General features: G+C 38.4%; 1 protein-coding gene and 1 pseudogene across 2 annotated transcripts in view; one reads left to right on the top strand and one right to left on the bottom strand.

Annotated features, from left to right (window-relative positions):
- Positions 1 to 26,451, top strand: part of SYNPR (synaptoporin) — a 295,671-nt gene that overhangs the window by 198,190 nt on the left and 71,030 nt on the right. The gene's annotated exons all lie outside the window — the stretch shown is intronic.
- Positions 17,437 to 17,535, bottom strand: LOC129522651 (U6 spliceosomal RNA; annotated as a pseudogene).

The raw sequence follows: 26,451 nt of genomic DNA, 5'->3' as shown, positions 1-26,451 counted from the left end.
CACAAAGTCACAGTGCAGATAATTGGAATTAAGACCCTATTAATCTTTACTAATGATAAGGAGGTCTGTAACAAATTGCCTAAATTAACAAATTAATATTTACACAGCATGATAGAACTTTTTCAGAATTCATGTATAAAATTAATTTACGTCATGGTGTTCATCTTAACAAATTATCATAAAATGTTGGCATTAAAAACAGTCTGCTCGATAGTGGTTGCAAAGAGAACTTGTTTGCTAACCCTCCCTCGTTGATACAAAAATATGAAAGAGTTTGTCTTCATGGTTAATTTTCAACGATTTATTATTTTTTTTACTTCTAGGTTGCATTTATTGCTTGCCAGAATGGGAAGGGACTGGTTTTTCCTGTCTTTTTGCAAGTCACTGCAAGCAATTGTTAAGAGAGAATAAATGCTATGGATGATGAACCATTACATATGATTTTTTTTTGTCAGTTAAGCCACATCTTAGACTGATGTGAACTTTACCATTTAAACCTGAAATTACTACTCTGATTACCATGGTCTTTAGAGATGGCATTTGGTCCCTCTGCAAAGTGAATGTTTTCTAAAGAATGATAAAGTTTGTTTCCTTTATGCAGATAAAAAGTAAAGCATAAATATCTCATTGGAGCACACAGTGCCATAGAAGAAAATGAATGTAAATGCCTTATGTTGTGCAAGACTAAATGAAAATGTAATGTGAATTACTTTCTAGCTCAAGCTCATCACTAGTGCCCAGATGACTATGTTTCTATAGTTTTAAAAATCACTTCAATTTTCAACCAAATGCCGCTAGCCAAATAAACAGTGTGTCTCTAGCACTTTTTATAATGCTTTCTGGAAGAGAAACATAGACAGTATGAAAAAAGGCTTAGCACACTCAGCTCTTCTTTCAGTCTTATTGTGCATCACCAGGAGTCTTCAGAGGTTTGGTTGAACTTTTGAACTTGTCCATTTGCTCATTTGATCAGTATATGGGTGCCAAGCATGTAACCAGATGAGTATAGATGCTTGCCCTCTGCTACAGATCCAGGCCATGTGTAGCCATGTTTGGGTCCTAGAGGCCCCACCCATTTTAGCTAATTGGATGATGGGTAGGCACCAAATTATTTGTTGGTCAACAACCTATGAATGGTTGCTGGGACAAAGAGAGGCTCATTCATTCATTTAGCACATTTTTTGAATGCCTACTTCATGCAAGGAGGTTTTTGGTGTTGGAGGTCCAGTGGATAACAGGATAGATTGGGTCTTTCTTCTCCTGGAGCTTAACATTGCAGTAAGGGGACAGAACAGAGAGAGAGAGAGAGAAAAAAAAAAAAAAAAAAGCAAACAAACCAACGACCAAGATCACGTCAGATAACAATAGGTGCAATGACAAAAACTAAATAGTGATGTGACAGAGAATAACTGGGAAGGGGAAAGGCAAGGAAGTTTCTCTTAGGAGGGGATATTTGAGCTAAGACCAGAATGACCCAAAAAGAATGAGCCATGCAAAGATCTGGAGAAGAGATTTCTGCAGACAGAAAAGCAAGTAAAAAAACAAAACAAAGAAAAAAGCAAGTGCAAAAGGAAGAGGGGACCTGGTGCAGTAAAGGAGTAGATACAATTGTACAGCAAGAACACAGTGGATGAGGAGAGCATGGAATGCAGTGAGGCAGGCAGAGGCAACATCAGAGCCTCATAGGCCATGTAAAGCACTTTATTCTAGTTGTAATGGGAATCCTTTGCTTAAAAGTAGGTGAGTGACCTGATCTGATTTACATATTTTAAGAATTTAAATTAAAAAAATTTTTTTTAAATTCTAGTATAGTTAACACACAGTGTTACATTAGTTTCAGGGGCACAATATAGTGATTCAATAATTCTATACATTACCCGGTGCTCATCATGATAAGTGTACTCTTAATCTCCTTCACCTATTTCATCCATTCCCTACCTCCCCTCTGAGCAATTTATTCTCTATAGTTAAGAGTCTGTTTCTTGGTTTGTCTCTTTTTTCTCATTGTCCATTTGTTTCTTAAATTCCATATATGAGTGAAAGTATATGGTATTTGTCTTTCCCTGACTTATTTCACTTAGCATTATACCATCTAGATCCATCCATGTTCCAAAGGACAAGGTTTCATTCTTTTTATGGCTAATATTCCATTTTATATATGTACCACATCTTCTTTCCCATTCATTTATTAATGGACATTTGAGCTGCTTCCACAATTTGGATATTATAAATAATGCTACACTAAATATAAGGGTCCATATATCTTTTTGAATTAGTGTTTTCATGTTCTTTAGGTAAATACCCAGTAGTGGAATTACTGAACTATATGGTAGTTATATTTTTAACTTTTTGAGGAGCCTCCATACTTTTTTCCATAATGGCTGCACCAGTTGGCATTTCCACCAACACAGCACAAGGGTTCCTTTTTCTCCACATCCTCACTAACACTTGTTGTTTCTCATGTTTTTTTTTTTTTTATTTTAGCCATTCTGACAGGTGTGAGATGATATCTCATTGTGCTTTTAGTTTGCATTTCCCTGATGATGAATGATGTATAGCATCTTTTCATGTGTGTGTTGGCCATCTGGACATCCAAAGGATGTCTCCTTTGGAGAAATCTTCTGCCCATTTTTAATTGGATTATTTGTTCTTGGGGTGTTTAGTTATATAAGTTCTTTATGTATTTTGGATACTAATCCTTTATCATCCAATAAAGTGACATATCCATGTCACTTGCAAATTTCTTCTCCTATTCAGTAGGTTGCCTTTTAGTTTTGTTGATTTTTTTCCCCTCACTGTATAGAAGCTTTTTATTTTGATGTAATCCCTATAGTTTATTTTGCTTTTTTTGTCCTTGCCTCAGGAGACATATCTAGAAAAATGTGTCTACAGCAAATGTCAGGGAAGTTACTAAGTGTGCTCTCTTCTAGAAATTTTATGATTTCAGGTTTCATATTTAGGTCTTTAATCCATTTTGAGTTTATGTTGTGTATGGTCTAAGAAAGTGATCCAGTCTCATTCTTTTGCATGTTGCCATCCTGTTTTCCCAACATCATTTGTTGAAGAGACTGTCTTTTTCCCATTGCATATCCTTGCCTCCTTTGTCAAAGATTAATTGACCATATAATTGTGGATTTACTTCTGGACTCTCTATTCTGTCATTGGTCTATGTGTCTATCTTTGTGGTAGTACCATACTGTTTTGATTAATATAGCCTTGTAGTGTATCTTGAAATCTTGGATTGTGATACCTCCAGTTTTGCCCATTTTTTAAAAATTGCTTTGGCTACTTGGGGTCTTTTGTGGTTCCATACAAATTCTAGGATTACTTGTTCGAGTTCAGTGAAAAAATGTTGTTGTTATTTTGATAGAGATTGCATTAAATCTGAAGATTGTTTTAGGCAGTATGGACATTTTAACAATATTTATTCTTCCAATCTGTGAGAATGGAATATCTTTCCATTTGTATGAGTCATCCTCAGTTTCTTTCATTAGTGCTCTATCATTTTCAGAGTACAGGTCTTTCACCTCTTTGGTTAAGTTTATTCCTAGATATCTTATTTTTTTTTCCTGCAGTTGTAAATGGGATTTTTGTCTTAATTTCTCTTTCTGCTATTTCATTATTAGTGTGTAGAAATGCAACAGATTTCTGTATATTGATCTTGTATCCTGTGACCTTACTGAATTCATTTGTCAGCTCTAGTAGTTTTTTGGTGTAGTCTTTAGCATTTTCTGTATATAGCATCATGTCATCTGCAAATAGTGAAAGTTTGACTTCTTCCTTACCAATTTGGATGTCTTTTATTTTGTTTCCTTATCTGATTGCTGTCTAGGACTTTCAGTACTATGTTGAATAAAAGAGGTGAGAATGGACATCCTTGTATATTCCAGGAATTATTTTGGCTGCTGTGTGAAAAATATATTTTTCAGTGGAAAAAGAAGAACAGTTAAATGACTATTGGTTAATGTAAGCAAAAGATGATGGTGGCTTAAATTAGAGTTTTATCAGTTGAGAAGGAGAAAACTGGAAAGATTTAAGGTATTTTTAAAGGTGTGGTCATTGAAATGGCTGATGGGAAGGATATATGGGTAGAAGGTAAAGCAAAGAAGGAGTCAAGGTTTGGCGCCCAAGGACTGAGATGATAATGGTAGAGGGTTGGTGGGACATGCATCAATTGTTCTATATTGGACATGTAAAACTGAGATACTTATTAGTTGCAGTAGTTGTTTGGTTGTTTTTTAAAAAAAACAAATTATTGAATGACCTGTTGTAAAGGACACTGGTAGACCAATCAGATTCCCTATTTGGAGAATTTGCACTAAGAAGCTGGAAAAAGGGAGGGAGTTGCAGAAGATCACAGATGAAGTGAAGTCATAGCTAGAGAGGCTATGAAGAGCTCTAAGATCCAAAATTGTAAGGAAAAGAATTCTGAGTCAGAAAGGAAGCCAGTTAGAAGAAGGAGAATATCGGAGAGAAATAGAGAGCTGTGTGGAATCATGTCCCAAGAGGGGAATAGGAAGTGAGCCATTGATCCCCAGAATTGCCTCTGTCATTTTTACTTCTAGATCTGTCCACACATGTCCTTCCAAAAATACTCTTTTTCTTGATGTAGTTTAAGTGAGTCTCTGTTTCCAATATACCAACCTAATTGAAATAAATGTCTCAGCACACTGAGGACCACCAAGATGAAAAAGATAAAGTCATTGTCCTCAAGGAGTTCACAGCACAGTGAAGAAGAAAAGGTAATAATACAAAGAATTGTTGTGTAAAGTCCAAATGGAATAATGCTGAGGGTGTAAAATGCTTTAGTCACCATTGATATTACATGTTCTTTTGTAAGCAAAGAAAAAATTAAATGTACAACCTGTCCCTTGGAATCTATATCAAGTAATAGAAACTACAAGCAGTAATTTCTATTAGGAAATATAAGGCATTATATAAGGTGGTCTCTCTCAAAATTTCAATGAGGTTCTTACTATATGTGCATACCACCTGGATTATTTACTTAACATTTCAATCAGTGACTGAAATTAGGTGATAAGTCTGAAAACACTGTCAATGATACTTTGATTAATTTATATAAATAGATTATTACTTTCAGCCATACCCAGCAATAGTGTAGATTGCAGGTTCCATTTCCTAGACAATATTCCATATTAATTTGTGTATCCAATGGATTTTTTTCTCAAAATAATCCTACATAAAATGCATATTCCCAAATTTCCATTAAGTCGACAATATGTGTAACAGGGTGATCTTTCAATGAGTTATTTTAGTTCACTTTTAAAATGAAAAATTTTACAAAATAATGGTTTGGTAACTTTTAAAATCTCATATGAATGCATGTGTTTTGGCCATGTATATTCATGCTTTTGAGAAGGTTATAAAATGAAGAGCCCTTGTCAACTAAGAATAGAGAGAAACTACCGTTATTTTATGGAGATCTTGCAAAAAACATTCCAAAAACTTTCTAAGCACCAAAATAGCTTTCTGTAAAGAGATACTAAGCACCAACTTGCTTTAATTTACGATTTGTAATTCACAAAATAAAGCAAATGAGACATCATTGTTTCTTTAGTCCTGTCACCTCTACCTTCCTCTTTTGTTCTTACAGGATTTTAACAATCTGACTTCCTCCAAATTTACAAATAAATCGCTTTTCCAAAGTTCATTTCTAAGTCATCATTTTCCTCTTGCAGTATAAAGAGTGTTAGGTTCCAAGACTAACCTACTAAAGCTCCTGTACTGCTAAAATTATTTGTTTACAGTGAACATCACAGATGCCAGATAATTAATTAAAAGAGGTTGCTACAAAACTGAATATAATATTTAAAATGTGTCTGGAAATCCATGCTTGAAGAAAAGGAGTTTTTAATTATCAATTTAAGAGAGGGTAGGAGGGACTTCTATGGACATTGTAAAAGCTGCTTTGGAAACTTTGAAGGATCATATTGTATAGATTAAACAAATGTTCATTATGACATCTAATAGTATTTCTAAATAAATAGTATTTCTGAATGTTTGACTGTCTTATCACTGACATCTACATCCACCAATACTTTTACATTCACTATTTGTGATGAGGTTCTTTTGTAGCCCATGTGGACATGGTGTGGGGGAAGGGATGGAAAGAGAGCAAGGCAGTGTAGAGAGATTTCTGAGATAGTTAAGAAAGAGGTGAAAGAGAGAAAAATGAAGTTATTAAAGTGATTGTATGTGAATAAAAGACAGTAAATCAACTGTGAAGGAAGGAGAAAGAAAGACTATGTGGATCATACTCTAAGTGATTGATGATAACAGTTCCCATTTACTGAGCTCCCACTCTGTTCAAGGACTGTGCCAAGAGCTTTACATACCTGCAATTTTCACAATTAAAGGCAGTATTAGTCTCACTTTTAAGAAAGAAAACCGAAGCTCAGAATTTTATTTTATTTTTTTAAGATTTTATTTATTTATTCATGATGACACAGAGAGAGAGAGGGAGGGAGGCAGAGACACAGGCAGAGGGAGAAGTAGGCTCCATGCAGGGAGCCCAACGTGGGACTCGATCCCAGTCTCCAGGATCACGCCCTGGGCGCTTAAATCGCTGAGCCACCCAGGCTGCCAGAAGCTCAGAATTTTAGATGTCAGACTGAACCATATGAAATTGCCATTTTCACCAGTCAAACCGCAAAAATGTCGGCAATTCCATGTGGTCCAACCTAATACCTTGCTTCAGGATACAGAACTAGTAAATTTTGAAATGAGGATTCAACAACTATACCTGGCTCCAGAACACTAACTATTTTTTCCAGTTTCCACACTTCTACACAACATTGGAGGGAAGAGAAAATGTGTTATGGGAGAAGCTTGCATCAGACATGACCCTATTCTCTCCATGACAGTGGGTCCATTGGGGAAGGAATGACTGGTAGCTTTTTAGAGCAAGATTGAGGGCTGAATAAAGATTAGGACCAGTCATTTGAATGTGGAGGTTATTTGAACACCTGCTATTTGTATCTTGAAAGTTGTCTACATTAAATACTTTATATGTATTTAAAAAGTTAATCCATATAGTGAAGGCCATTTCTACAATAGCATGCTTACATTGGAATGTGGTTTAGATGCATGATAAACATTTTAATCTCTCCTCACCCCTTGAAAGATTTATTGGTTATCAATAGCTGTGTCTTTAAGCAAACTACTCAATTCCAACTGGCTCTAAGTTTCAATGAACAACATTCAGATAGCGAGATGAGTTCAATCGATGACATTAATGTCTTGTGAAGGACCTTCTTTTGTAGACCTTTTTATCGATGTTTATATTTGCATGTCCCCAAAGATTTCATTCCTGAGCTGAAACCTCTTCCCATTAATAAATGTACCTCTGTCTGTTGTTCTAGACTTACTTGTCATACTTCTTGGACATTTTCACAGCGCAGAGATTATTCTTGCACGTATTACTGTCTTCAAACTTGGACCCTGGTTTCTTTCCTCCCTCCTTTTCCCTCTTCCTAATTTTAGCCTTTTAGAGCAAATCAGTGAGAAGAATTGTTGAGGGGACATGAGCCCCAATACCCTGAGTAGACAGTAGGAATGACCTACGGTGGCTGATGGAGGAGACATGCTTCCTCCTAAGTTTGCAATTCCTACTTCTCAGCAGTGTGCCTAAAAAGGAAACATTTGTCACTTGCATGCAGCATGTCCTGAATGTCCTTTGATGAACACTGCTTTTTCCCCACTAAGTAGAGAAGTGTGGCCAGTGATCCCCATTTCAACACACACTCAACATAGAAAATTGCTAATGAAATCTTTTACATTCTTTTTTTGTCTTAAGTCATCAAAACCTCCTATCAGTTCAGACTAGCCACTTTTCAAATTCCCAATAGCCACATGTGGCTGGTGGCTACTACATTGTCTGTGCATCTTTTATTTCTGTTCTTTCCCACTATAAAGTCCGCCTTTCTTCCTTCCCTCGAATGTGAGCATTAATATGTTCCAGGCATTATTCTATGCACAAAGCTGACAAAGTTCTCAGCTTCCTGGAGCTCCCATTCAAAGACGAAGTGATTGACATAAACAACTATAGTAAATAGGTAAATTATATAGTAAATAGATCAATGCTATGGGATTGGGGGGACAGAGCTGGGTAAAGTGACTCCGATGTGCTGGAGGTAGGAAAGTTAACTGAGGCAGGGTCTACATCTTAACCCACCTCACCTTTGGCTGCATTCTGATTCTTTCCATTCTTTAATTTCAACAGACTCTCTTGAATGAACAATGAATGAGTAAAAATTATGCCCTGCTTTTAGTTATTTAGTACTTAATAATGAGTCCAGTCCAGTTCAGCCATAGACTAGATATTTGACTGTTGTTTTCAACATCTGCTTGAAAGGAGGTGGTAGTATTAATTAGTAGTAATTGCCAGGCCTACAACTAAACAAAGCAGAAATGTGAATGAGCTATGTTGTGAGGATAAGGATATTTCAGTAGAAAACAGAAGGTTTTGAAACTATGCCTCCCACTGCAATTTCTTGATGTGCATCTAGAAAGGTTTGATCAATAAAGTTTGATTCTTTCCTTGAAATTTGAATAATTGCCTACAGCCTGGGGAATTTAACATCTTAAAAATTGATTACTTCTCTATAGATGAGTGTAAGTTTTGTTGACTTTCTTTGTAATCAAGTGTGAGGTTCCTTGTTTGTTTTTTAAACTTCTGATCAGTAATGGCGACTCCCTGAAATACCTCCCAGTCTCAGTCCCTTATGCTCTGGGATATTAGAATAGAGTGCCAGTCAGAAATATGTAATCTGGGCAGCCCCCTTGGCTCAGCGGTTTAGCGCCACCTTCAGCCCAGGGCCTGATCCTGGAGACCCGGGATCGAGTCCCACGTCAGCTGCCTGCATGGAGCCTGCTTCTCCCTCTGCCTGTGTCTCTTCCTCCCTCTCTCTCTGTCTCTCATGAATAAATAAATAAAATCTTAAAAAAAAACTATTAAAAAAAAGAAATATGTAATCCTGCACCTCTGCTTCTCAGAATCTGAGATAACTTTTATCAAGTTAAAGGGCAGGAGGCATGATAGAGACAGAGAGAGAGTGAATATGTGTGTATTTGTCCTGCACCTGATTATGCATGATGCCTGTTGGAATGTCTGTTATTGGGCCTAGCCCTAGATCTCCAAATTCTAAACTTTGTGGAGGAGAGAAGGGAGGGAGAAATCTGAGAATCTGGGTGGTTAATAAAGTTCCTGAATGATTCTTATGCGCTTTGGGTATTGAGAATCATGGATCCAGGCACCAGAAAGGCCCATATTTGAATCCTGATGCCTCTGCTCCCTGGCTGGGGCACTCACACTGTCACTTTTAGGGAAGTAACATCAAACTGCCCCATGTATGTTGGTGGATTGTCTATCCATGAGGCCTTGTCACAAGAGAAAACAAGGGAATTCAGATCCAACATACTGCATCCCACTGTGCCAAGTCCAATAGGAGAATTCTTCAGAGTTCTTAATTATAACATGTTAACAAACTGTTCTGTTCCCTTTTTTTAATGCAGTTGGAGTTAAGGCTGCTTTTGTCTCTTTGTTTTGCTAAGGGAAATGCAGGCATTTGTTTCTGCTCCTTTTCTTTTAACTTTGATTCCCATAATGCATGTATTTATAGTCTGAGGAAGCAATAAAGAGAACTAGGACAAACTTGTGCTTTCAAGGCCTACCATGCAGACCCAGACAGGGACATGTCGGGTCTGCAAAGATGAGCCAGCAAGTTCTTTGTCTCTTTGAGCGTAGGCCTTTTATCATCTGCAGTCCCATCTAAATAGCTTTCTTAAAGGATAAAGTATATTATCAGGGCCTAAGAAGTAACTTGTAATTATGGGCTCTCCAATGGACTCATGTACTATTTAAAAGCAGCAAATGAAAGACAAACATATGAGGTTCCTGCTACTTAAGCTAGACCTTGGAGCCCTGGATGAACTTACCTTTAATTTAACAGTCTCTTATGTTTTCTTCACTTTTAAAATCACATAAGTAATATATGCCATTGTACAATAGTCACAAAATACAATTAAATAAAAAATGAAAGCTACCTCATACAAGCCACTCCAACTCTATTACCCATGATTCTAGATTTTTCTAGAAGTGTATAAACATATATGAGATGTATATACATACACACAAGTAATTTGGACTCTTTAAATTGTAAATGAGAGAAGCGCAGTTCAAAAATGTTTTATTTTTTTTAAGATTTTATTTACTCATGAGAGACACAGAGAGGTAGAGACATAGGGAGAAGCAAGCTCCCTGTGGGGAGCCTAATGTGGGACTCAATCCCAGGACCCCAGGATCACAACCTGAGCCGAAGGCAGACACTCAAGCACTGAGCCACCCAGGTGCTCCAGTTAAAAAATGTTCTAAACAAATGGGAGGAATCTCTTTACTTACACAATCATACTGAAGTGAGGTACATTGACTTCAGGAATGGCCAGATCCAGAAGCTCCAACAGGTAGTTTCAATTTCTCTTATTTCTCTATCTCTTGGCAGTGCCTCAGTTTTCCCTCTTTCGCGGGCTTTCTCCATATATTAGAGAGGATAGCTATCTGCAGACCTGGATTTACTTGAAACTTGGAACAGAATAATGCCCAACCCTCAATGTCATTGTCATCCCCTAAACCTACAAATATGTTGCCTGGCATGACAAAGGAGAATTAAGATTGCAGATGGAATTAGAATTGTTAATAAACTAAAATGTTTAATCATCCTTAAACTATGGATGTTATCCATATATATATGGATTATCTGGGTAGACCCAAAGGAATCACAAGGATCCTTAAGGGTGAAAGATGTAGGCAACAGAATTAGTCAGAGAAGGGGATATAACAATGGTAGCAAGGTTGGAGAGATGTAATGCAAGAAAGATTTGAAGTGTTGTTGCTGGATTTGAAGATGGAGAAGTGGGACCATGAGCCAAGGAAGCAGACAGCCTGTAGAACAAGCTATAGATGAATGAGGCAAGGACATGGATTCTCCTGTACCGGCTCCAGAAGGGAACACAACCCTGCTGACACCTTGAGACTTGTGTCATATTTCTCACCAAAGAATGATAATAACTTTGTATTCTATTAGGCCACTAAGCTTGTGGTAATTTGTTCTGGCAGCCATAGAAAATTAATCAGAGGGCAGCCCTGGTGGCCCAGTAGTTTAGCACCATCTTCAGCCCAGGGTGTGATCCTGGAGACTCCGGATTGAGTCCCATGGCAGGCTCCCTGCATGGAGCCTGCTTCTCCCTCTGTCTGTATCTCTCTCTCTCTCTCTCTCTCTCTCTCTCTCTCTCTCATAAATAAATCAAATCTTTAAAAAAAATTAATCAGAGCCTAATAGACAAGAGATTTTTTTCTCCTCAAAATCCAAATTTTAAAAATCTTTAGAAGACTTCTGACTAGCTAGCTTGATTTTCACCCCAGTCTCCCTCCCATCACCATGGTTAGCAGAATAGGACACTATAATTGTCTAGATCAGGATATTTTTTATGGCAGAAAAGGAGGATTAAGAGAATGATTGGCAGTCCCCTTCTTAGAATCGCATAACTGACATCAAAACAGAGAAATTCCCCAAAAGGAGAATTGTGTGAGTTTGTTGTTCATAGTTTGTTTTGTTTTGTTTTTTTAAGTGGTTAATGACATGTATTTTGTTCTGTAATCTGCTTAATTGTCTTTGCAGCATGTTTTGGATATATTTCTATCTCAATTCATGTAGGTCCTACTTTGTTCTTTTTAGTAGCTGCATGTTATTCCATGGGGTAGATGAACCAGATTTATTTAGCCAAGTCTCCTATTGATGGACACTTAGGATGTTTCCAATATTTGCTTACAAAGAAGACTAAACATTGTATCCTTCTATATTCTGTATATATGTTATAGGACTTTTGGTTTTGTTTTGTTTATATTCAACATTGGTAATATAGAGAAGAAAGCAAGGACAAATGTAGTAAGTTGAATATGTCTAAGTCCTACCCCCCAGTACCTGTGAAAATGCCCTTAACTGGAAATATGGTCTTTGCTGATATATTTAAATGTCTTGAGATGAGATCATTCTGGATTTAGAGTGGGCCCTAAATCCAATGTGAGTGTCCTTATAAGATACAGGAAAAGAGAACACACAGAGACACAAGGAAAGGTCATCTGAAGATAGAAGCAGAGATTGGAATGGTGCCTCTACAAGCCAAGGAATGCTAAAAATTTCTGGCAGCCACCAGAAGCTAGGGGAGAGGGATAGAATGGATTCTCCCTCAGAGCCTCTAGAAGGAACCAATCCTGCTGATCCCTTGATTTCTAATTTCTGGCCTTCAGAATTGTGACAGAGTAAATTTCAGTTGTTTTAAGACACCCAGTTAATGGTAATTTGTTATCGCAGCCCTAGGAAACTAAAACATAGGTTTTGAAAGCAACCAATTCTCCTGTACACCCTCATTTGGTTTGTGGCCAACTTCTTTTTTTTTTTTTTTTTAAGATTTTATTTATTTATTCATAGACAGAGAGGCAGAGACACAGGCAGAGGGAGAGGGAGAAGCAGGCTCCATGCAGGGGCGATCCCCGGTCTCCAGGATCACACCCCAGGCTGCAGGCGGCGCCAAACCGCTGTGCCACCAGGGCTGCCCTGTGGTCAACTTCTAATCACCTGGGAAGACAAAGACATGACACATCAGATCATATAAAGCTGTACAGCATACAGAAGTCATTTTAATTTCTACTTCTTGTAAATGTGCTTTGTGATTTTTATTTTCTAGTGTCATTTTTGTCTAAACAAATGACAAAATTAATTTACACTTCAGAGTCAGCTCCCAATGGATAGATGGGAGAGAGGCAGACCCAGTGTAATACAAGTGGCAAAGTAAAGTGAACTCTTTACTCCCCAGGGATCCACAGCATCAAAGACCTTTAGTGGTTGTGTGTGTAAGTGGAATGAGTAAATAAAGCAAGGAGAGAAGGAGGGGAAGCAGGAGAGAAGGGGGCAGGGAGAGAGGGAGGAAAAGACAGATAAAATAGACTATGATTATGACTAGTAAGGAACTTTGAATGCCCCATAGGGCATCTTATGAAAATGAATCCATTTATACTTAACTCCTAAACATGCTCCTAATGTGCTTGGTGTCCACTGCAATGATGCAAATTGACCAGGCCCCACTCTCACCATGCTCACCACTACTGTTTCAAGTCAGATATCAGAAATCCAGTGAGCACTGTTGCAAGCAGAGAGCTAGGAATGTGATGCTTTTTGATTAGTCAAGCAACAACAACCAAATAAACACAATAAAGCAATTTATATGCAGATGAAATCAAAGTCACAGATATGTTTACTGCATTGCACTTTTTCTCATCTGCCTTCTGACATATGTGAATTTTGGGCCAGGAAGCTCACTAAACTTGGCAACTGGCAGCTGTATTTTAACAGCAGGTCTAAATGTTTTGAAAAAAAAAAAAAAGAAAGAAAGATATTGAGATGCCTATTTACAGGATGGGCAGGCATCACTGTACACCCTTAAACCTGCTGAAGGAGACACAATAAGTCATAGAAAGTCATGGAAAATCGAACAACTCTAAAAATTTCGACATCTTATACCTGCTGAAGTGTACCTACTTTGGCTTTCAACTTTCCAGCATGTAAATAGCCTTGGTTCCTGCCCCCTCCACTTCTGGATTTCCCTCCCCTTATCAAGGCCTATTGTAAATACCACTTCCCCTCTTTCTAACCTGGAAGGAACTTCGAAGGAACAGCTCACACATCTTACTAAGTTGGAATAATTAATATATATCCTAGAATGAGGCTATTTGGAGGCAGTAATTAGGTGAGGAAGTAAGCCAGTGTTCACGAGAATTGGACCAACCAGGTTCCAAATAAGCTTTTTAATTTTTTTTAAAGCATTTTCCCTGAGTTTCTGATGAATAACCTTCTGCTTTGAGGATGCCTGAGACTTGCTCTTTTGATATCCTCTGATGTGATTGTTTTCTCAGAGCATTTACATTTGATCACAGGGCAAGGGCTGGCCATCTTCTATGGCTTCCCTCAAGAATGTGCATCTATGATGTATGTTTAATGTTTTCCCTATGTTACAGAGATACATATCATCAGTAATGCTGAGATCACAGGCAGAGACATAGGCAGAGGGAGAAGCAGGCTCCCTGTGGGGAGCCTGATGTGGACTCGATCTCAGGATCCCGGGATCGCACCCTGAGCTGAAGGCAAACGCTCAACCATTGAGCCACCCAGGCATTCCCCAGTTCTACTAATTTTATCATTCTTTTCCTTCTCTTTTTGATTTGTGATTTTTGATTTCAGCCTTCAAAACTTCTATGAGCTTATTACAATATTTCCTTGCACTGAAGTTCTCATTTGGCCCCTCCCTTTACTACCCCTCTGTTGATTTCCTCTCATCAGTATCCAGAGGCCCCCCTCATGCTTCTCAGATTAAATCTTCCACTTTTATCATTGTCAGCCTCACTTTGCTTAATTAGATAATTTCAGAGACAGCTTTGAAGGCCCTAGGTGTTGCCCCATACTAAATGGGATAGTTATAATTATTATCTGGAAGACTGACATCAATATCATCACCTTCTTTTCTCTTCTTTTCCGTGTCTTAGTCATCTTCATAAATAATGAAAATAGTCTTTTCTTAAATAGAAAAATTATAATTTAGTTGGGTTCTTTTCCCTGAGTTGCCCGTTAATAGGAATTGAGGCATATCTGTATACTTCGGGCCTGGAGGAAGGAATAAGGAAAGTGAATACATGACAATATGTACTGTGAATGATCAACATCTTAGAGATTTTTTTTTTTGTAATGACTTCTGCTTTTATTATCAAACCAACAGAAACGTGCTGTGGAGAATTTGGGTAATCCAGAAAAGTACACAGATGAAAAGACATATCACGTGTGTTTTCACCTTACAAATTTTGTGTGTATGAATATGTATGTATATGTATATTATATTGATATTACTTTATTTTTACACACATAAAAAGGTTAACCTGAAAAGTTTTCTAACATCTTAAGCTTAATGCATTGTGGACATTTAAATTATTTTTTTTTACATCAGCATGACCATAGGGCCCCGCTTTATACAGATTTAACTAGCCCCCTATGAACAAGTATTTGAGTTCCAAACAACAGTTAGTCCAACAATTAATTGTACTAGTATAAACAATGCTGCAATCAACATCCTTTATGTATAGCTGTGATAGCTTTTTAAAAATAATTATTTCTTCAACAAAAATTTCTGAAGTTAGATTTGCTGTTTAAAGACATGAAATTTGAGTGATCATTAGGTATACAGGAAAACACCCAGAAGATTGAACTAACTCATACCGTTGTCTTGGTTTGGGTTAGAAGAGAACACACCATGTCAAAGAAGCTCTTTCCCGGTCTTTGCTCATCTTAGACAACAAACACTGGATAGTCTTTTTACTGGATAGTCTTTTTTCTGGCTACATGTATTTTAGAAATGTCAAAGACCATGGCCTGACTTCCTTCTACAACTACCTTCTAGTGCTCCGTTTTGCAGTTTAATGTGTCAGAGCAGATGATTAGTCTGCATCTAATTTAATTCTATTTATCTTCTCTCAATTTTTTTCTTTTTTTTAATATAAGTTTGGTATGCATTTGCCTTTCCAAGTGTTAAGAGCAACTTTTCTCTTGTTTTATGTGTGGTTCATGTTTTCATTAGAATCATTAATGTATTCAAATATTCTTTTTTTTACTTCACAATATAATATATATTCATGAAACCTTTGAGTAGTATTGTATATGAGATGTCATTTAGCCTTCCTTGCAAAATCTGTTTATAAAAGCAAGACCTGTTTGTTCAGGGAAGTTAACATTCTGACTCAAAGGGAAAATACCTGAGGGTCTCAGAGTGATCTACCTACAAGTGTATAAACTAAATGCTGAAGTAGCATTCTGAGATCTCTACTCTGAGATGTCTTAGAAACTGAACAGAGAACTGGATGAGCTCGTCTCCATAAACTGAGACCTCTAACAAACATGAGGACACTATGGCATAGGGGGGATAAGCACAGATAGACAACTTTAGAACCAGTCTTACCTCAAAGTCCCAGTTTCCTTTTTGTTATAATGGGGAGATACTAACATTCATTTGGAGAATCACTATGATGGTTAAATGAGGTAATATGCTTTCAAGTGCTTTATAAGGTGGTTGGCACATGAATTACAACTCAATAAAAGATCATAGAGGAAGAGATATTTTAAGAAGCAGCGAGGTGATCCCTGGGTGGCTCAGCAGTTAGGTGCCTGCCTTCAGCCCAGGCCATGATTCTGGAGTCCCAGGATCGAGTCCCACATCGGGCTCCCTGCATGGAGCCTGCTTTTCCCTCTGCCTGTGTCTCTGCGTCTCTCTTTCTCTGTGTCTCTCATGAATAAATAAATAAATAAAATATTTAAAAAAAAAAAGAAGCAGCGAAAATCCTACATTAAGTGAATTTGTGCTGGAAATGCATAAAAGGAATATCAGAACTGATTCTCCTCATATAGAAATCAAGGATATAATATACCCTTTTTTCTTTATGATAAAAAATGCTACAAATAACCTAGAACCTTCCTAAACTTAATTTTAATCAATTACAGCAGAACTTCTTTACTCCTTACAGAAGCATGTCCCCCCATCGATAGAGCTTTGAATTCTCAATGGAAATATGCCCAGTCACAATACATTTTGCAGTTTGGGATACCAACCTGAACTAGGTGAAAAGTGCCCAAAACGTAGAGATTGTAGGAACAAAGTCTGTCTGAATAAAGTCAGAAAGGAGAGGTTATGGCCATATCAGGACCGCAGTTGGGTATTCCTGACTTCTGAGCTGGAGGTTCTAATTATTACCATATGCTGGATATATTCCATGCCCTTGAGCACTCATAACATAGAAAGGAAGACAAATAGGGAGGTAAATAAATATGGCAATGTGGCAAATGTGACAATAAGTACATGCACTGAAAGGAATGATTTCATAGGGTGAGGTACAAACATCACAAAAACAACTTCTACTTCCTTGGATTTCACAAGTACAGCAGGGATCCCAGGTCTTTCAGAATCTTGGGAGATTTGTGAACCACCCGGCATACATTATGTCAAAATCAAAGTGCCAGATTAGAGGGAATTCCCAGAATCATTCATATTCTGTCCCTTTCAGTCATCCCTCTTCTCTGTAGGAGATACATGGAGCAGGAGAGTGTAGGTTAATGGAAGCTTAGCAGAAGAAATACCTTCATCCTTTGCTTGGCAAGTTTGAACTCGTCTGTAATACACTATACATGTCTATGATTCCCCTGCCAAACCTTGAAATCTTTGATTTCTTGATTTCAAATATCCAGAGGAAGGAATGGTCACACTTCACCTTGCACACACAGCCTTGTTCATGGAGGGCTTTAATAGTGTTTGCAGCCATGCTTATTTAACAAGGGGTTCTAACTTGTATGTCATCCTTACACAGGGGTCATGTTAATCTTCTCAGTATCCTTCCAATTTTAGTGTATGTGCTACCAAAGCAAGTACAAAGGGCTCTAACTTGGACAAGAAAGAAAGACAGGGTACTAAGGAAATGATCTGACCATTTAATAGTTATACTTAAGTGATATGGGAGCAAAACTAGGGTGATTTCTCCCACTTCCAAGGGCATTGCTAACTCCATTAGCCTAAGACCATTACTGCTTAGTGTTTTCCCTTACACACACTTAAATTCAAATCATTGCCTTACCACCTGCCAGCCTTGGGAAAGTTACCTAATGAATTAATATGTACTGAATGCTGACTGTATATGTGTTAGTGTCCTTATAGTGTTTTACATATGTGGACCTGGCCCATGCTCCCAACTCTATGAAGAAGAAATTATTATTAGTATTATCATTAGATATTGCTCAGGATCACATAGCAAGTAGGTGAAGCTGGAAACAGAGTCCAGGCTATGAGCACCAAAGCTCATATCTCATGCACAAGGCCATGGTGCCTCCAGAACAGCAGGTCAGTTTCAGCATTTGTAAAAATGGGATGATGCTGACCATTCTTCAGGGCAGCAGTAGGATTAAATAAGATTGGTTTTGGCAATCAAATAGTATCAAATAATAGGGTCTCTGCCCAAAAAAAGGTAATCTTTTTGGAAGAATCCACAGGTGTAGCAGTTAGGCTGGCCACAGATGGTACAATTGTCACACACCACTGACCATGGCGAGTGAATCCGCGTTACTTTTTATTTATTCTCTTTTTCTCATCTTTCTACCTTCTATTCTCTCTATATTACTTGCAAGTATCTGGTTAAGTAGGTTAAAATGATGGCATTCCATTCTCTGATGGTCTTCATTTCTCGCTATTTGGATCATTTTTAGTCAACAAATGAGTTGGCTTTCCCAAAACTACCTGCTTTGACATTTTTCGCTTGAATTGCAATATGTTCTTTCAAAGGTGAATGATCAGAAACTATTGTCTGCAAGTCAACAATATACTCAGAGGCAGAGAGCCAATGCAGTTTTGTTAGTTGCTTTAATTACTGTGTGTGTGCTTAGGTTTTTTGGATTGCTGTTATTCTTGTTGAAAGGAATTGAATGCACATAAGTAACTCTTCCATAGACATTGTTTGAGCCCTGCATAATGCAGGGCTAGCCATGAGCAAAAAGCAAGGAACTATCAGATAAATCAGAACTGGGGTTAGATTCTAGCATGGAGCAGGTAGTAGGGTAAAGAAGATAGGCTGAGAAAGATACATAAGACAAAGAACTACCATTCATTAAAAAGGTGAAGGTAATGGGCTGTGGTGGCTTAGAGAGGAGAGAGATTGGTTCCATCAAGAATGATCATGGAGGGCTTTTGGAAGGTGGTGGCAATTGAATAGGACCTTGAAGGACATAGAGAATGTGGACTATGGTATGGTAAACCAGAAAGGATGAAGGACATTTCAGCTCTGCAGAACACATCTGGAGAGTAGTTATAGGACTATGGAGACTTTAAGAAGAAGGTTAATTTTTATAAAGAAAAAAAAATGACAGAATTTGCTGAGGAAATAAATAAGGAATTAATCAGATTAACAGCTCTGAACTCATTTCTCACCATTCTTCTCTGGCTCACAATTCCTCCAATACACTACTACCTTGGGGCTTTGCACTTGCCATTCCCTCTGATCTGAAAACTTTTTCTAGGTTTTTGCTTGGCTGATTCTGCTTTGCTTTCACATTTCAGTTCAAATAACCTCTTTTAGAGAGAGCCTGACCTCTATGATGAGGTTGCCCTCCCTCACTGCCCCATTCATGCCAACCACCCCCCCTATCTACCTACACACATACACCTCCTCAGCAGTCACTTACTATGACAGCATCCTTGTTTGTTTCATAGCACTTTCCATACTGTCTTGTTTAATACACTATGCCTGGCACAGAGAATCTCAATTCCAGTATATTTCTAACCCATGTATCTACATCACATCAAAATACTAGTTTTCATGCAATCCCAGAGACCTGAAACTCTTGGTTTTTCCTTCTAGAACAATGAATGTGAAAATGCTTCCCTTAAAGCAGTGATTCTCAGCCTGGTGCACATTAGAATCACTGGAACTTTTGAAACCACAGATAATTGAGCCTTAACCCAGAATAATTAAGACCTAATCCCTGCAGGTGAAGCTCAGGCCATGTCAATATATTGCTCCTTTGCGGGTTCTAGTGGACAGTCCCAATTAAGAACCAATGCTTTGAAAGGAGAATGCAAGAGCAGGCACCTTTACTGCTGGTAGTTCTTTCTTGCCTGCTATGGCAGGGTGGGAGTGAATACCAGGATCAGGGGCACAGGATTAGCCAGGCCCAAACAAAGATACACAATCTGGAAATCAAAGCAATATACATTTCCTTCATTCCACAAAAGATTAAGGCATTTTACTATGTGCTAGGAACTGTCCCAAAGAAGTTCAGAGTTGAGTGAACCAAACATTGTGGTGGGCATTCGACCCTTTAGGTCCCACAGAATGCTAAACTTCTCTTGGAGACAGCACTGCTTGACTCCAGGGTTTGGTCGTGAACCAAGTAGGATATTCTAATTAGAATTCCGAAGGAGTATTTCCTCAAATCTTCACTTAACCAATGACGTTATTTCCCAGAGTATAATAGCATGTTCCAGACGTGCCATTTCTTTCAGAATATGATTCAGAGTCATTGCTTTTGTCAGAGGCTCATCATGCTCTTTTTCTATGATTTCATGTACTAGTACCCTTCCCATCCCTTGGTCCTCTCCAGCCACACTCTCCTCCATTCTCAGGACCCCGTAAGTTCTGCTTCCATATGGTTGCACAATTTGCCCTTCCTAGTATCTGCTCAAACATCATCTCCTCAATGAACCTCTCCCTGACCTCTTCATCTAAATACTACCCTAATTCCTCTCCATCTCTTTGCCCTGCTTCATTTGCTTTATAGCATTTATATATTTATTGTTTATCCTTCATTTTCTGTTTTCCCTAAGAGAACATAAGCCCAAAGAGAACTGGACCATGTCCTTCTCATTCATTGCCATATCCCCAGCATCTAGTTCAATGCCTGGTACATAATAGATGTTCCATAAGTATTTGCTGAATGAATGAATTTTTAATGAATGAATTTAATAAGGTTTTATTCTCATCGTATTCATACTTGTGGTTATCTTCTATTGAGGGCAAGTTGATACTAGGTTTACAATTAGAGGTAAATGGACTGCTTCTTAAGTGAATTATTATAAGAAACAAGGGAATCAATATAAAGAAAAATATTGAATAAATAGAAGCATGAGTGGTTCATAGATGTGGCATAACTTGTGATAGTGATAAGAGAGGGGCTGACAGGGATCCCTGGGTGGCGCAGCGGTTTGGCGCCTGCCTTTGGCCCGGGGCGCGATCTTGGAGACCCGGGATCGAATCCCACGTCGGGCTCCCGGTGCATGGAGCCTGCTTCTCCCTCTGCCTGTGTCTCTGCCTCTCTCTCTTTCTCTCTCTGTGACTATCATAAATAAATAAAAAAGTAAAATAAAATAAAATAAAATAAAACATTTGAGTTAAAAAAAAAAAAAGAGAGGGGCTGACAACTGGGAAACCCTGGTCTAGCGCAGATCGGGAAACAAAGAGGAAAGAACACGCCTGGAAGTAAGGGGAACACCATCCAATCATCCAGATCAGAATGCTGAATGATAGATGTCACCTACCCCTAGTTGCAATCTTGCTGTGTTGAGGCACCATTCAGCTATGTGCTCTACACAGTGTGGGGGTAAGCATGATTGAGAATCCGTTTCCATCTTCAAAGTGTGAACCTCAGAGATAACCATGGGCACCATGATGATAGAAATCAAAATGTGATAAATATAAGAAAGGCCAATAAAGGCCACCGAAGAGCAGCATTTGTTTCTCCAGGGAAAATCAGGAAATCCTTCTCAAAAAAAGACAAGTTTGACAGGACCTTGAAAAAATGGGTGACTTCAATAGGCAGAAATGGGGGCTAAGGAATTCCAGAAATAGGGGACAGCTGGAGTAAAGCCAGACAGAATAGAAGCAGCAAAGAATTTGGGGAAAGGAGATCACAGAGCACTATGGGGGAAAAAACAAAAGTTTGGGCTTTCCTGGAAAACTCATGTAGCACTTCCTGTTTGCTGGCGTTCATTTATTATTGCGTCCATGTCCTTACAAAAAGGAGCTTCCGGAAGGTATTTCTGCTTCCAAACAACTGATCTCAAATCCTTTTTCTTTCTGGAATGAAAAAATCTGGAAAACCCCATCCTACCATTTCCATTGTAAGCACACAGGCAGCAATCAACTGCTGCCCTATATTTGCATTAAAAGGATGCCTGACCTTGATTAAAAACTCCAGGGAATGGTGGCATTGCTTGCCAGAGTTCTGAGCAGCACTATGGATAGAGAACTGCTCTCCATCAGCACCAAAAATCCAAATAAATCTACCCTCAGAACTATCAAGAGCCCAGCCAAAGCAAAAAGGCTCCTAATGCAGTCCTTCATCCTTGAAAAAGAAATTTCCCCTAATAGCCAAGTGCATAATCCTTCCTGCTCCCTCTCCCCAGCAACCTCCTGATGTGTAATTAATCTCCTTTGCTTGGCTGTATCCTGCTACTTTGCAGTATTGCGCCCCCCATGTGTGAAGCTCACGACCTCAGTGTCCATTTTTTAAAGGTTAATATGATTTAATGTGGCACTCTATCTTCCCAAGAGTTAACATCCCACTTAATTTTATCAAAGGTCTTTGTCTTGAGTTACAGCCTGGAAGAGATTCTAGGGAAGACTTTATGATATTAAATAATATATAGAGAAATGAACCACCCTTCCCAGTGGTTCAGAAGCTCTTGCTGGTCCCTAGCTTCCTTCCTACATGCTTAATATCTGATTTTGATTTTGAGGAAAAAAAAAATCCACTTGAAAGATAACAGCAGGAGAGAAATATTCTCTCTCCCAACCATCCCTCCCTCTCTATCTCTGAATTAAAAAAAAAAAAAATCCATGGAGTCTCCCTCTTGATCTCCCTTTGTCATTAACATCTCATTTTAAACCAAAGTGTGTTTCACAGAATGTTAATGGCTGTTACACAACCTCAATCTGAAGCCAAATAAACTTTTGGGAAAACTGAGTTAAACAGTTAAGTAGGTATATTTACTGAGGTCAGGTAATAAAGCCTTTAATGGTGACTCTGCTCTATTAATATTCAAGAGGGCTGTGTAATTTGTAGCATTTCCCAAATTTAGTGTTTCCATGGAACCCTTTTTTGATATAGTGTCTGGAGAGACATGAGTTCATCAACTAGTGTCGAAATAGCAAAAAGAGGCCTGCCTGTCTCTATGACAGATGTTCAGATGTTTCCCCAGAAATTGCAACTCCCAGGGCAGTTAGGATTGCTGCCTGAAAAACCACAAGGAAGGTCAAGTCACAGGAGTGGTGTTCAACTGGGAGGAGAGGTAGGAGGTCTCCTCACAATTTCCATTCCACCTTCTCTCCAATTTTCTCATGTATATAATGGAGAGTAATAATACCTACCTCTTAGAATTGTTAATAGAATTGTTCAGATGACTAATTTGGAATGATTTAAGTAAAAATTCTCAGCAACATAGCAGAAGGTAAGCATACATTCAGTTAATAGTAGCTGGTATCCCAAGGTCCTCTAGGGAATGTTTCTCAAATTTTACCATGCATATAATCTCATTGGAGTTTGTTACAGTGAAGATTCTGATTCAGGAGGCCTGGGATGGGGACTGAGATTCTGTGATCTGATGCTCCTAGTTTAAGGACTATAATTTGAGAAGCAAGCCTTTCAGAGATACAAAAAAAATAAAAATAAAACAGTCACCACTTTTAAAGTTATAATACAGAGAGAAATTAGACATGCAGTGAACTAGCTTAACGGCAAGTAGAGGCTGGTACAAAGACACCACTTGGGAGGACAAGGTTATTCTCCCACTAGTTCACACTTGCTTTAGAGGGGAGTCAAAGCTGACTTTGAATGATGAGTAGGCAAGGAATTCTGAGGCCTGGCTGTGCCAGAAAGGAAACACATTCATGGAGGTAGGAAAGCATATGGTTAACTTAGGAGATGCTCATAGTTCTAGGGATCCCTGAGCCTAATGGTAAGGAGGAGGAGGCAGGTGTACAGTGCTCCATGAATCTGCACATCTGTGTCACAAGTGTCAACAAAGCATGGGATAAGAGAGTTATAAGCAAATGTATTAGTTTTCCAGAGCTGCTGTAACAAAATCCCACAAACTGAATGTATTCAAACAACAGAAATTTATTATCTTACAGTTCTAAAGTCTAGATATCTGAGATCCAAGTGTTAACAGCACCATGCTCCCTCTAAAAACTGCAGGGGAATCATTCCTTGACTCTTCCTAGTTTCCAGTGGTTGATGGCAGTCTTTGGCATTCCTTGACTTGCAGCTGCCTCACTCCAGCCTCTGCATCCCTCATCCTGCAGTGTTCTTCCTGTATATTTCTGTTTTCATATGGCCATCTTCTTATGAGGACACCAGTCATATTGGATTAGGGGCCCAACCTAATCTAGGCTGACCTCATCTTAACTAGTTTCCACAGAAGGTCATATTCTGAGGTACTGGTGGTTAGGTCTTCAACATATATATTTTTGGAGAACATAATCCAACCCATAATAGCAAATCCAAATTCACTCATTAGGAGTGGGCCAAGCAATCTCCCATGCCCTGTGAGATAAACTTTAAAAGTAGCCTTTTTTCCCAATGAGCACTGGGAACAATTGAAGGGTCATAGGTCTGAAGATCCTCTGCCTCTTCCATGTTCACCCTTTTTTAGTCTATGACAAGGATCTTTAGGACATTCTGAGGGTCACTGAATTAAGCAGAAAATTCAGGGCACTGATGTTGGAAAAATAAGGGCAGCATTAGTCTTCCTAATGAAGACTTCTTTACTTTTTCTGCCTATTTCTATAGGAATGTTATGTCATTCCCAAGGAACTTCTGGGAATTTTAACCCTCCCAGGTTCCTCGCTAATGTGTACACATAACAGATTTCAATAAAACAAGGATTTCCAAGGTCTTTCTCCCCAGGTCAATAAGAAGCAGTGACCTTCCGTTCTTTCTCTTTTCTCTTGCCTGATAGAATACTAATGTAAATACTGTCCAGAATGTGAGTTTTGTAGGCAGGGAGAGGGGTTATTGTACTACTTGTTTGATCAAATTAAACCACTCTCTTAAAAAAAAGGAACTTTAAAAAAATAAGTGGCTTTTCCTCTCTCAATTATATTCTCTCTGGCTGGATAGATGAATTCGTTGTCACCTAGGTACACAACATTTTGTGTTCCAAATAACACTGCTCCCTCACATCTTAGAGGTTACCAGCACGAAAGGAGCATTTCACACAAAATCCCTACAAGTATGGCCACGAACAGTAATAAGTTTTTCAAACGTGTTCTGTTAGACTGAATGTCCATCCTAGATTAATTCTGAGTACTCTTTCTCTGCTAAAATGAAGAAGAAAGTTGGCTTCACTATGTGGGCAGAAAAAAAGGAAGATGTGGACATAAAAAATATGAAATGAGTATCTTTTTCAAGGTAGATGAAAACAAGTTGCAGGTCTCCATTTAAAGAAAATAAGCCCAAGCAGTTCATTGGAGCTGGTATTTAAAGCCTGCTAAGAAACAATGGCCCCAATCTAGGCCATGATCATTGTCATTTAGTCCCACTGACTAAAAAGATGCAAACACTAGACTCCAGACATATTAGGCACAGAACAGCAAGGTTTAACATCCTTTTTTTCTCACTCCCATCCTAAGCAATTTAGTACATTGCCCAAGAAGACATAAACCTTGGAAACTGTAATATGCCATGCTAGGAGAAAATAAACTAACTTTTACAGGTCAGGCTTAATTTTGCAAACTCCATTTCATGGAGATAATTGGCCACTGGGCACCTACAGGAGGATTAGTTAGCTTGAAATTTCATCTCCTCCCCCTGAAATCTTCCCCAATCCTTCCAGTCTGAATTAATCTTCCCTCCTTTGTGCTCCTAGAGCACTTGATCTGTACCTCAATTATAGCTCTTATCACAGTCTCTGTGGCTTTATTGTTATTTCTGTGGGCCTTATCTTCTCTAGTAGACTCCAGGCTGTCTAAGGAACAAGACTCTGCCCTAGTCATTTTTGTATTTCTAGCATCTAGGACAGGGCATAGCAGTTCCTCAACAGATATTTATTGAAGAACTAACAGATGAAAGCAGAAGAAGGATTTTGTGATTTTTCTCTATCATTATCAAATGTTACTCTCTCCTATCCTACAAGGTCTTAATAAATCCTTTGAAGAAGAGTTCTGGAATGCTTAAGAGAGTCTGAGACTTAAAAGCAATAGGAGACTTTCAAGAGAATTTAAGGGTGAGCCTTTAGGGGAGATTAAAGAAGTCAACAGATACATATGGAAAACTCACTTGCAGAGCCCTACTTCTTTAGGAGGGTACGAGAATGGGCAGGCCTGGAGGCAGACTCTGTATCACTGAGTTCTTGAAGTTGCAAGTTACAGGACCTGCCTTTGAGTAACAAAAGTGAAAACATTTATTGGAAGGACATAGGAAAGTTCACATAAAGAAGGGGAACACTCAGTAACTGGGCTTTAAAAATACAGGAAATTGGGCAGTTCGAGCTACATATATAGTAAAAATTATGGAATAGCTTTAATTCATAATTCAGTTCATGTGTTGCTATAGGCATGATTCAATTCAGCCCTTCATTTCATCCTTTGATCATGTCATTCAAGGTCCAAAATCCAGAAAAATAATCTGGTTGGTCTAAGTTGAGTCATATACACTTACCTCTTTGCTTGGGAACATCCCTTCATAAAAGGACAATCTCCCAAATGTTGTGACTCCCTGAAAAGAAATCAAGGTGCTATTAGCAAAAAAGGAAAAATGAGTGCTTGACAACCAAAACACAGCTAACGTCTATTACAGTTTCCCT

Source organism: Nyctereutes procyonoides, unplaced genomic scaffold (assembly GCF_905146905.1).
Source record: "Nyctereutes procyonoides isolate TBG_1078 unplaced genomic scaffold, NYPRO_anot_genome, whole genome shotgun sequence".
Taxonomy (NCBI): Eukaryota; Metazoa; Chordata; class Mammalia; order Carnivora; family Canidae; genus Nyctereutes; species Nyctereutes procyonoides.
Note: the sequence above shows the minus strand (reverse complement) of the source record. Positions and strands in the feature narration are given on the sequence as shown.